Source organism: Stegodyphus dumicola, chromosome X1, assembly GCF_044657685.1.
Source record: "Stegodyphus dumicola isolate Sdum_Otavi_A_Nest chromosome X1, ASM4465768v1".
In the NCBI taxonomy this organism is placed as follows: Eukaryota; Metazoa; Arthropoda; class Arachnida; order Araneae; family Eresidae; genus Stegodyphus; species Stegodyphus dumicola.
The window spans coordinates 69733641-69745486 of record NC_140780.1 but is presented as its reverse complement, the minus strand read 5'-3'; positions in this window follow the sequence as shown (position 1 = coordinate 69745486).

Genomic DNA, 11846 nt, shown 5'->3' with positions numbered 1-11846 from the left:
TAGAAGAAATCTCTCTACTACTAAACAACTGGTACGCATTATCGAATTCGCAGGCTCGGCTCTGCATAACAGACAAAATGTGGCTATCCTCATGTTGGACGTGGCGAAAGCCTTCGACCGCGTCTGGCATGAGGGATTAATTATCAAACTAATGAGCTACAACTTTGAACCCGAACTACTTCGCATCCTTCACTCGTTCATCACTGAGAGGAACTTTAAAGTCTGTGTCAACGATGATCTCTCCACTGAAAGGAAAATTAAAAGCGGCATCCCTCAAGGCAGTGTTTTGGGACCTGTAATGTATATTTTCTACGCTGCTGATTTTCCCAAAATTAGCTCTACCAACTCCATCCTTGCTTGCTATGCCGACGACACGGCTATTGCCGTGAAATCAGCTAACCTCAACCACGCCATCAAAGTCCTACAGAACTTCACCCCATCCATCGAAAACTGGTGTAGCAAATGGAAGATCAAAATTAATGCAAGTAAATCACAACTATTGCTCATCAGAAGAAGAAAACGAAACCGCCCTGTAAATAACAACCTTTTCCTGTTTAATGAAATTGTTCCCATAGTTCGCCAGGCCAAATACCTCGGGGTCACTATTAATGATAAGCTTACCTGGACACCGCACATTAACAATGTCAGGAATCAAGCCCTGAAAGTCATTAATTGTCTCCTACCCATCTTAGGAAAATACTCCAATCTTGATCTACGCAAGAAACGACTTATCTACTTGACTGCTGTGAGACCCATCCTCACATATGCATCTCCTGCATGGACTGCGGCAAAACCTGCCGACATTAATAAGCTGCAAATTGTGCAAAATAAATTCTTGAGAATCGCTACAAACGCCCCTTACTATGTGAGGAACTCTGTGTTGCATAGTGATCTACGTATTGACACCTTAAAAGATTTCCTGCACAAGAGCAACGAAAACTTTTTTCAAAAAGCATTTAACTGCAGTCAGTTAAACTTTTTTCAAACCTTAAACTATGAAATCCTTGCAGAAGACCAATTTCTACGTCCGTTTGCTGCATTTTCATTAAATGCCGACGATAATCATCCTACTTAATCTCCCAAAACCAAGCAGCATCCTTCGAAGGCCACAGTTCGGGAGGGTGGCCCCTCACGTAACCTAGGACTTAGAAAATTTCTATCTCTGCTTTGGATCACTCAGTGCTACTGAAATGACTGCACATATCTGTACATATTTTACTGATTCTTTTACTTTATAACCTTATTTTTATTCTATCCAATGTGTATATATTCCTCAATAAGCTATTTACAACTGCATATTTTCTGTCAACTGAGCACTACTGAGACTGATGAACTCTGTGCTATGCCACGCCCAGTGCTCATAAATTCTGGACTTTGCAGCAATTTCACGAACTGTTAGTGAAAAACTCTTGTGAAATCCATTGACTGGAACTCTTGCCCTTCAGAGAAAAATATGTTTTCAGTATTTGAATGACAAATATTAAAAAAAAAAAAAAAAAAAAAAAAATTTCTTAGCCATCACATGACATGGCTCCACTTTTGACTTTCTACGCTAACATTGTATATTTGTAAATACTCATATTTAACCAAGATTCAATTATGGAACTTCATTCTGAATAATTTTATTTTATTTTTGACTTTCATCATTTCAACTTTTTTGCATATTTGTATCTGATTTGTATTTTACACCACCCCACGATGTTACACTCTTTAGTGGCAAAGTGCTACACTTTCCCTTATTTTCACATCTTGTCTCTGCGACACCTTTGTTCTGTTTTTAGTACTTCCAGGAACCCTTATTAAACGACAACTGGCAAAAAGCCTGCAATCCACGCAGGCTAAGTCCAGTATAACAGCGGAAAATGGAAAATGGAAATCGTCTGTTTCCACCAACTCTTGGAGAATTTACAAGCCATCTGATTGCCTCCGCTCGTCCCCCCGTCTGGACGCTATCTCGCATTGGTCTCGACTGCTCCGCACTGTGCTAAGCTGGGATGACGTCACCTCCCTAGGTATTCGAAGTCCGCATTGGTCGTCGATGATTTCTACATGAATATGTTCTGGATGCTCTGGAATACTTTTAATTTAATTTATTAATTTGTCTTATTTTTATTATCGGTTATAGTGAAGTAGATGTTCAATTATTAAAGACTTTTTTATTACTCTTTGAGTTTTCCGGCATTGAGAGGAATATTTTGTATCGCTTAGTGAAAGTTTTTTTAATGGCGATATGAAAGCTCTATCTGACCGTATAACATATACAAATGCTAAATGAGTCAAATTTGCTGAGTAAAATATCAGCAGATATTATATTCCTGTGACTAATGCAAGGTTGGACTTTGTGTACACCTATGTTTCAAAGAATATCATACACTGTCTCATTTTGAAACATTGCTTACTTTTCGTTGTTTGCTCGTTGAATTTTTATGAAACATGGTTTTAATATTTTTTAATTGTGTGTAGTGTTAAATAAAATTTGCGATTGTTTGGATATTTTTCCATGTATATTTATTTGTGGGAAAAGGGCAAAATTATATTATTTTAGAAGGAGTATTTTATAAAATCTTTAAGGAAAATATAATAATAAAGGTTTAGAATTAATTCTGACGACTACCTGAATGTTCTTCTCATAATGTAACTAAAATTAGAAGGCGAATGTCATTTATCCTTTTTTTTTTTTTTTTTTTTTTTTAAATTTAAGTTAGGCTTAGCATAGTAAATTGCCCATCGTGAACGGGTTAATTCAAAGAATTTAGTTCTCCCCCTTCCTTGAAGTTTAAGATTTAGTTATTATGTCTGTAAGAATGGCTAAATCATAGAACCATGTATGTTCAATAATTTCTTCGTAAGTTTCTTTCCTGGAATTTTAAAATTCTACTATGAAACTTATGTTACAGAAGCTGGGATGGAACACGGGCAGCCAGAGAGAATGTCCCTTCCCCGTATGAAATGTTTCTATCATTTCTTTGAAAGTGACCTTATAATATTTCAGGATCAATACTCGTACACTAATAAATGTATATAGATTTTTTTTAATGTTAATACAGTCAAAAGTCGTTAATCCGGAATGATCTATAATCCGGAGCTCAAAGCTACAAACTTTCTGCGCATGTGTTGTGCGTACGGCAACGCAGTTGATAAACAGACGGCGCGCAATGAACTGTAAGTTGATCTGTCAGCACTATCCTTATCTTCAGGGCAGATGTTTTTATTTTATTCGGCTTATAATGTAGATTTCATCTCGATGTACTCAGTCTTTGATATGATTTAAATCAAATTCCTCGTAATTATAAATATCATGAATACAAATGAAATAGTTTTCTGGTTGCAATTTTCTACTTTCGACTATGCGTAATGTATGCATTACGCATGCGCGCTTTGAAAGAAATGTTTAATAAAGTAAACAAATAAATATTAAGTTTTTTTTTTGTAAATTTTGATACCCTTTAGATCATAATTGCTCTTTATTTCATAAATTACGGTTTCATATTTTTCATTTTATAATTTCTGCATGCCATCTTACCAGATTTAAACTGATGATCTATATAATCCGTAAAAATCGATAATTCGGAATCGCCGAAGTCCCGACGAGTCCGGATTAAAGACTTTTGACTGTATAATGCGTGTTTGATTCTTACAATATTTTGAGCTATTATATCACTAATTCTGTATGTGAATTAAGACAGTTTAATATAGAACACCTGCTTCCAGGCTAAAAGTAAAGTATTTGAATTATGTTTTACCTGTCGTCTGTTTTCAGACGCAGGTTCTATTCTACAATATATAGAATTTCTAGGTATTGGACATCTCAGATAGCTGACATAATTTCATTCTTATGTTTAGGTTTTATAGTACAATAAGTTGAGCATCCCTATATTAGTATATGACTTTTGTTCATTGGAAAGAAAAGGGAGTATCTTTGTTTTCTTGAATTTTTGGTCAAAGTTTTAGTATGTAGGTAATTGCAATAGCTCTTCCACAAAATTGCATTTAAAATTTTTGCAACATTTTAAAATGCTGTATCATTCAATTGTATTTGATGTGTTTTCGCTTTCTGTATTAAAGCTGGGCTGAAACCCGGGCAGCTAGACAACATGTTCTTTCCCTGAGTAAAAATTAATTCTGTTAAAAATACATTTATGTCATTAAATGAAGAGGTTAGATGAAATATTCAAATCGTCTAGCTTCTACATTTAGTTTGACAGTAAAAAGTCTGAAAATAATATTAATTCTTTGGTGAAAAATATCTTTATTTATACCAAGTGTTGCAAATCAATCTTAAGTTATTTCTCAGAATAATATATAAAAACTGTTACCCTCTAGCTACATTCCTGAAAGTAAGCATTAAGTGTTTAACAAATAGATTTGATCATATTTTATGCATCATGCAGATTATATTTCCAGCTCTTTCATTAAAGTGCAATTTATTTTCAGTGTATGAACATGAAATATCTTCTAAAATACTGTACAAGCTCAGTCACTTATTCGAAATTTAATTCAGTTTTCATATAAGAATTAAAATTTGCCAGACAATTGCTTTCTTAACAGTTGTAATTTAACACTTTTAACTATAATGTTTCAGAAATTTGCTAAATCGAGTGTATCTTTGTGTGACCTTGCATCAAAGGCACCGATAATAAATTTGTTTTGGCATTCACTGGTTAAATTTTTAAAGAAAACTTATTGATGTAAAAGAAGGAACAAATTATACTTATCTTGGTAGTATGTCTTATGATATTGTCTTAAGTTATCGCGTCTTATGGTTATTTATGGTGTCTCATGATATTGCAGTAACTTAAAGTGCATTTCATAGAACTTGTTGTTTCTTAAGTTGCATAACCTATTTTCATAACTTCTTGTGATCTTTATGTTTTACTGTTCCATGTTATCAAATATATATAAAAGGTAAATTTCTAATTAAATATTCTTCCATTCACAGCACAGTGATATAATGTGTGTTCGCATTTATTATACAGTTATGATCATTATCCATTATAGAGTTTTATATATTTATTATATGTATTTAATTTATATCATTATGTATTATATAATTTTGCTTTTAGAATACAGTAAGACCCCGCTTAACGCTGTTTCGGTTTAGCGCTCTTTTATTTCAACCCGGGGATTCCACGAAATCGCTTGCAGCATACGGGGATTCCCCAAAATATTATGCAGCGATAGGTTTCAAATACATATCCGAAAGAGTGTACTTGTATTTCTTGTTTGGTGCGGTATTGTACAGACATATTTTGAAGGGGTAAATGTGGAAGATGTCGAAGAAATAATTCAAGAAGCAGCGGCTAGTCTTTCTAATGATGAGCTCAAGGAATTAACTGAACAAGAAGAAAACAAAAATGTTGACAGCAGTGATTCAGAAGAAGAGCAAAATGAACTTTCGATGGCGTTTGTAAAAAGGAGTTTGTCTACCATAACTGAAATAATGGATCAATTCATTGAAAATGATCCGAATTTTGACAGGAGCTCAAAAGTAAGGCGTGGTGTTAGAGATGCTCTATCCGTTTATGAAGAACTTTTAAGAGAAGAACGCAAAAGAAAAAGGCAAACAACATTAGATGCTTTTGTCACAAAAAGGCAGAACACTGAAAACGCGGATGGCTAACTAAATATGACTGACTTAGAATTTTATTTGTTTTTTTTAAGAATATTCGTTTTGTTATTTATATTTTGTTTTCATTTTTGCAAGAAATAATAATGTGGTATTAATTTGGGCTTTAAGAAATAAATGTTTGGTTTTATTTTTATTAAAAAAACATACTTTTTAAATTTAATACCTAACCAATTTCCTAGCCATCTTCCCCTAACCCCAATATTTACATGTAAAGATAGCCTCGTTTAGCGCTGTTTCGCATTACGCTCTATTTTGATGGAATGTATCCCCTGCGTTAAGCGGGGTCTTACTGTATATCACAATATATAATTTGAATTGCTTATAGAACTATTATGTTTTTCATATGTTAATGAGATCTGTGTGTCTTTTAGGTTAATTATTTTCATAAAGGAATTAAAATAAAATCATACCCTTTTAATGCAATTCACATTTTACTATAAAAAAAAAGAATTTTTTAAAGTCACATTTGATAACAATATAAAAAATGTTGACAGAAACTTTAGAATTATTCCTATTTTTATTGGCAAGTTTAAATATTCTTCACAAAATTCCATTTCTCAGCACACACCATCACAATTAATTTAATCAGTTTCCAAATAAAAATTAAATTCAGTATGTCGCAGAGTAAGTACCAGAAGTAGAACTCCATGAAACACACAAGAACATATCCATATTTAGCCAATCACTATTCATTTCTAACTGTTAATGATTGAATAAAAGAAAATACAAGTATAAAATTCTATGAATAAAAGAACAGTTACACTACAGAAAAATTTTTTAATATATATTACATCTTAATTCTATATAATTATTCTTTTGTTTTTCACTTGCTCTTGACATTAGTTGATGACAGCTGATTCATATCAGATATATTGTTCTTTATAAAAAAATACACACATAAATTTTATGTTTTATTATATAGAAAAATCTATGTACTCTTCTGTTATAGGGACTGGATTCAGAAATGTATGTATGTGTGTATGCACTTTTATATGTGTGTTTATATACAAACATACATGCATACGTACATATATACGTGCATATGTGAACGCATTCATACATACATTTCTGAATTCGGTCCTGATAACAGAAGTGTACCAAATTTTGCCGCAGTTGTTAAATGAATAGTCTAAGGTAAAATGGTTATGGTTTATTTGATTACAGTAAAGCTTGCTCAGGCTCATCTATACCTAAGGGTGTAGATGATGCCCTTGTGTAGTGCTTTCGATTGAAAACTGGCACACATTAATATTACATGTGTATAATCAGCTATGAAATATGCACCAAGAAACTGAAATTGTCAACAGTAATTTAGTATACTTTATTCTGTGTTACATACGAATAGTACATTGTTTTTGGACACAGCTATATAAAGCATACACAATCAACCTCATTCAAATACTAAATATTTAAGTATTTTCTGATTATCCAACCCCTAGTTTCAGCATTTTATAAAAGTGTTAGGTTTTTTTTTATGCATTCCTGGTACACGTGCGACCAAAGACAGTGCATACAAATGGTTATATTATACAAATGGTTATGATTTTATAGTTAACCGTTATTTTGCTGGCAAATGCCTTTTTTATTATAATTATTAGAATTCTGGAGTCTATGTACTTATAAGAAAGAAAGCGTCGTCTTTCTTTCAAAATACAATGTTTTCCGTAAGAATAAAGAATAAAAAATGTGCATTATATGAAATTGTACTTTTTAAATGATCAAATTTCTACCAAAGTGCTTTTAATATTCTGTGATGGATGGAATTCTCTTATGAAAATTATGTTATGGTACTTGAAATGGTTTCTTGTTTGCTTAAGAATTTTAACCAGATAATGAAGCTCTTACAACAAATTTTATCTGATTAATGTAATTTATGCCTTTTTTTTTAAATGAAATGGCTGTTGTATATATTGATTGTAGTTGTTTATCTAAGAGGTGTGTTATATTTTCCCATGAAAATGTTATGGCATACTAAAATTCATTTGATAAATATATATATATTTTTTTTTTGGTATTATATTTCTGTTGCAAAGATATTAAGGTATATTGATGATTATCTTCAAACTCCTAATATTTTTACTCAACCTTTGACCATTTTGGGCAAACATAAACTGATAACAATGTATGTTAGCCCCAATAATGGATAAACATGATATCGAAACATACTCATAAATTCTCGTTGGTTTCTTATAGCACTGAGAAATTTTTAATAAACCACTTTTACCTCTTGATTATCGAACCAAATAAATTTCCCCAAATTTCCACAAGTTTCAATATATAATTTTTCAAAGTTTTTTATACGCTATAGCTGTATAGTTTCTGTTGATCATGTAACTCAAAAAGAAATATATGTTTCTCCAAATATATGTCAGAATAATTTTTGTAAGAACAATATTTCCATCAATCTTCTTGACTGACAGGAAAACACATGTGTAGATAATGTGTAAAGTTATTATAGCATAAAGACATGGCACCAATTTTACAACAAATCTGAATTTCTTTTTGTGTGTGTGTCTTTCTTTACTCTAAATGCTATAATTTATTCAGGAAATTTAAATAATTCTTTGGCATAATGTAATTTATATCATCTGTGTTGCTACAATTCTGTTTCAGTACAAGACCGTTATGTCAGTGTAAGATTTTGTAAGTGGAGACTTGGTTTCTAATCTTTGTGTAATATAATACGGAGAAGCTCTTACTGTGAATTTTGATATGTATAATTTATTCTTGTATTAGATTGAAATGGACTCGGTGTTTTCATTTAGGATGTTTCATATTCAAAGAGTTAGTTCAGTGTTTCATATTCAAAGATGATGAAGTTCATACAATGTTATTCATTAATAGACTTATCACACAGACCTTTTTAATAGACTTATTCTTAAATTTTTTGTTCAGACATAATGTTACTAATTAAAAACAGCATTAGAAAAGCAAATCTGGTTAAAAGAAAACTTCATTTATTTTTAAAATTGATATTTTATATTTAAATGCTTTTGTTAATATAAAAACAACAATAAACGCATTTCTAAATAATAAGGTGATTAAGAATCCTTAAGAAAATTTGGAACATTTATAAAGGTTTGCAAGGTGAAAACATCGATTTTGTTATCAATCACATGGATTTGACGTTTTGAGTATGCTCCTGCTGGATTGGTAGAAGCTTGGTGATCCTGTTATGAACAAATCTTAACAGATAAAGATATAACATGTGAATATGGAATCTAAATGAAAGGTAAGGTTAGATTAGGGTCTTTGAATATGACTAAGCACATTGGTTATCAGCCTGAAGAAGAATGCTTTATGAAAACTTTATAGGGGAAACTCGCTTGTATTCGAAAAAAAAAAAAAACTGCACTGCTTGTTCACCCGGATTTGAGCTGAGATTGAACTATCAGTTTTAACCACTCGTAGGACAAATCTAAAGAAAATGCTTGTAATATTATGTAATCAAAAATTAACTACACGTTATATGGCAGGATTGCTTTACAGTACTGAGTACTGAGTACTGAGGTAGAAAATACTTAATCTGCTTTTTTTTTTTTTTTTTTTGAAGTGTTTGGTAATGGTATTATTCATTTCATGTATTTTCTATAATACATATAGAACACTAATATTTCTTTTACAAGTGTCTTTTTTTCATTTTTAAGTGCTTTGCTTGTTGATATTCTCAAAATTGCATCTGATAAGTAGTGCTATTATGTATATAATAGCCAGTGCTTAAATTGCATCAGAGCCCAGAACTGGTACTTCTCAATTTTTAAAATAAATTACAATTCTAGCTGGAGCGCACCGGAGCCCTAACTAAGATGAGGTCCGGTACTTCATTTTACAAAACTGAACTACAATTTCAAGGGGAAAAAAGTAGAATTCCTAACGTTTTAGTTTAACAATAAGCAGATCTTGCAATACTCAATTTTCCTAGAAATGCGAACTAATGAGAACATGAGACGTTCAAGGAAAGTCCCCTCACTGATATTCGGAAACCTTTCCCTTTACGAATGGCAATAAATTTGGGGGACTTGAGTAGGAACGCGTAAATTTCTCGCCATGCTATCGTATCTAGTGTAATCGATGGTTAGAGTTAGTTATCCTCGCAGGAAGGAAAATTTGTGTTCTTAAATGTGCGTAAAGTGACAACGAGTACAATAAGAGTGAAATACTGCAATAAATGGCTCATTGCTTCTATACATCATCTTGTCACAGTATCCACAAGTGTAACCAAATACGGGGAGCGAAAAGTGTAACCAGTAACTTTACATTCATCCTTAGGATTCAGATTGAGGACTCATTTTACCCGTGACACACATCCGTTTAATGGCTATAATTATATCAACAAAGAGCCGCGGTCAAAGAAAACATTCTCTCTCACCAAGATTTCCCTCATTTTTTGTTTCCACCCTCTCATACGCTAACACCATCATTCTCTTTTGCCCTGTTTTCAGCATTATCTGAATTTCCATCAGCTATACTTTATAAATTTTAATTATTACTTTATATTATTTTAATAATATTTAATTTTTGTGATGATAAAAGAAGTTTTTTCACCCTATGATCAGAGTTTAAATTGGGCCGGAGCTCCCCGGATCCCGGCTCCGATGCTTCTTAGTTTTTGTAAAAAATCATAATTCCAGCCGGAGTGCACCAGAGCTCTAAGCAAGAAGGATGCTGCACTTGTAATTGAATATTGTAATTGCAGCTTTTATGTAACTGAATAACAATTTCAGTAGGAATTCTATCTTGAAAATTTTATTTTTAGCAATAAATTTATATTAAAAATCGCTTATTAAATTGAAATTTATCTGTTTACATTTAATTTAATTTTAAATATTTAATTACTTTAATCTTTAATTATTAAATCTTTCAATAAATAATTAACTAATTATCTAAAAGCTATCAATTAAATTGTAATTAATTATATATAATTATTGATTAAATAGCATTTAATAAACAATAATTAAGTAGATATTAATTAATTTCATAATAATTGACTATTGAATTTTAAAATTATTAATTAGTTTAATAGTCGTTTTATTTATTTACTCTTGTTCCCTATTTGCTGACGGTCTTCCATAGGGCTCCGGCACTTCAATTTTAGAAATTAAGCTAAATAGCTATATATTATGTATAAATTATAATATGATGTATAACATATAATGCTATGTATTATGTGTGCTATTATGCATGTATAAATACAATAAACGCATATATAGATCAATATATTTTTAGTATATAATGATTCAAAATAAATTTTATGGAAAAAAAACACACTTTTGACAGCAAAGAATTTCTGGACATCCCAAGTTAAATACATATGAAATCATTTGCTTACATTCAGTGAACGTTAAAATCAAAACAGCGACACAATGATTACAACAGCCAGCAATTCCTCCTTTACATGAACAAGAAATTAAAAAAAAATAATAAATAAATTATTTTTCCTTTTCCAACAATGAAATGTCCGTCGATTTCATGCGATCATTACACTATAGAACTTACCCTTCAATAGGAAGTCAAAATTTGTACATTGGGTTTTTCAAGTAAAATTCCGTGCTTTACCAAATGATGCGCTTTTTAAAATTCTCTCTGCTTCAGTAATATAGCGAGAATTTACGCCTCCTTGAACAAAATCAAACATTTCGCAAAAGCTAAGCAACTCCATTTTTGGATGGACGAAGTCAGATCACAAATCAAAATACCGGTTTTTATCCGCCATACCTACATGCGAATTTAATCGCGGATAAAAAGATAAGGAAAAGTAGTAGAAAATATCATATCTAGAGCTTTAGCAACTTTCCACACAGAATGGTCGGTGTGCGAAAGACTTTCAATGAAGTTATCCCAGCAATTGTTTCTGTACTCTTGGATAAGTTTTCTGAGGTTCCGATTGACAGCATTAAATCTTCTTTTGTCTTGGGTGGAGTGAGAACGTTGATAAATTTTTGTTAGTCTATTTTTCTCTGTAATTTTCTGTCTAATATTCTGTGGGACCGTATAATTAGTCTGTTTTGGAATAAATTTGGCGTGGTTGATGGCTTCGTTGATTTTACTGCTAAGATAGACTGTGGCATCATGAATTTCGCTTTTATTAGTCATTTTAGTGGTAGCAGATATGTTTTCTTCAAGGTGTTAAGCATAGTTTTCCCAATTAATGCGGCACTTTATAGGCGGAAGACCATGCTTTAAGCCATACAAAGTGAAGCGTACTGGTAGGTGATCT